This window comes from Orycteropus afer, unplaced genomic scaffold (assembly GCF_000298275.1).
Source record: "Orycteropus afer afer isolate SDZICR_OR568_19922 unplaced genomic scaffold, OryAfe1.0 scaffold02145, whole genome shotgun sequence".
Taxonomy (NCBI): domain Eukaryota; kingdom Metazoa; phylum Chordata; class Mammalia; order Tubulidentata; family Orycteropodidae; genus Orycteropus; species Orycteropus afer.
Window position 1 is genome coordinate 4,952 of NW_006923732.1, and position 2,105 is coordinate 7,056.

The following is a 2,105-nucleotide window of genomic DNA, read 5'->3' on the forward strand; positions in this document are numbered from 1 at the left end:
TCAGAATGAGTTGGAGTCAACTGGATAGCCCACAACAACAATAACAACATTAACAGTGCAGCGTTCTACAAATTGGTTCTCTATTTACTATCATTTACACAAATTAGTTTATAATTACTACACAAACCATTTTTTTCTAAGTATGAATTTTCCATACAGGAAAACTAACCTAGAAACTGGAAGTGACTTACATATAGTTGTGTTTTAGGAAAGATTCTTTTAAAATTCATCTCTCCTCTGGTAGCATAGTGCCTAAGGCATTTGACTGCTAACCAGTCAAATCTGGCAGTTCAAACCCACCAGCTACTTCTCAGAAGGAAGTTTGGGCAATCTACTTCCATAGTGGTATAACCTCAGAAACCCAAGGAGGGGTCTCTATGAGTCAGATCTGACTCGATGGCAATGGGTTGGGTAAGAGTGTAGGACATTAATATTTGAATCTATCAATCAAACCATAGAATTGAATGTATCTGGTCTGATATTTGAATAACTGAATATGCACTTGCACACACACACACACACACACACACATTTAGAGGTATATGAGGAGTAGGATCTTTTTCTAAAAAAAATTATTTACTCAGAAAATTAAAATAACTCACTGCCATTGAGTCAATTCTGACTCATAGTAAACCCCAATGTGTTTCAGAGGTGGTAAATCTTAACAGAAGTAGATTTCCCAGTCTTCCTTCCATGGAATGGCTAGTGGGTTTGAACTGCTAGATTTCTGGTTAGCAGTCAAGTGCCTTAGGTACTATGCTAGCAGAGCTCCTGGTGGTTAATATAGATATATACTTTGTATATAACATGCATTCATCAGAACATAGATGGAAAAAAAATCCTGGTTAGTTAGTGGCAGAACCAAGAATAAAATCAAAATTATCTAAAGTTAATTTTCTTTCACTTATAATTAAAATACATTAATGATAAGTGAAAGAAAATTAACTTTTCACAACCCATTAGATAAGTTTGATTTTATTTTTGGTTCTGCCACTAACTGATCAGGAATGTTTTTCCATCTATGTTATGATGAATGCATGTTATACACAAAGTATGTAAAAAGAGTGTCCCTTGTACCAAGGATACACTATTTCAGTAAGTGTGTATTTAGACTTAGAAGTGTGTATATTTGGTTGTTCCAAAGAAATATTGATTCAATGGGAAATAACACTCATTATCTTGGCAATATTTAAGAAACCAGTAGCCTGATGGAGCATGGATTGCACACACTCACAGACACACTCACACACAGATAGCTGTACAAGTTATTACATTTTAAAAACTTGGCTGCACTATTATGCACAAATTCTACCTTTTTCACAAAATTTCCAATTATTGGCTAAGAAGATGAGACTTCTGGAGAGTGAATAAGAATGCCATTTGTCAAGTAAAATAAGAATTGTTGAAAAGTAAATGGATCATAAGATCTGCCAAAAAGAAAAATCAAAAAGGTTTTCAACAATGGGGGTGATGGTCAAAATGAAACTTCAGATATAAATTAAAAATCATTATCAAGGCTTTAGCTCCATTTTGCCCCCTTACTCTACCCAAAAATTTGAATGCAAATAACACCAGTAGAAAATTTTAATGAATTAATAATTAACTAGGAAAATCTTTTCCAAGTTCTACACAGGCCCCCGTCAATATATTTTAATCATATATTATGCATATAACATATTTCACATGGCTTTTAACCACAACTCCATCAAGACCAGTGTGACAGTCTTGGAAGAATGATTTCTCCAGGTTCCCTTGTAACAATTGCCTTGAGAGTCTGCTGCCTACTAATGCAGAAAGCCAAAAGTCCATGTTAGCCAACTCACTCACCAACATCTGGATTAGAACCTTTTACTTTTTAAACTAAAATTATAACCTTTTGTCTCACCCTATGCAAAATTTTCTAATAAAACTGTTATCGTCTGTTATAGGATGTGCAGCCAAAGAAGTGATTCCCTTAGATGTCTAGTTATTTCTAATGTTGAACTCATATTCATCTGGAGAATTCTGTCCCTCAGCCAGTCATGGCTACTCAGGGGTAAAGGTGCAACGCACAGCACATCTTGGTGAATTACAGAATGAAGGACATTCCACAAGGCAAGAAGGTA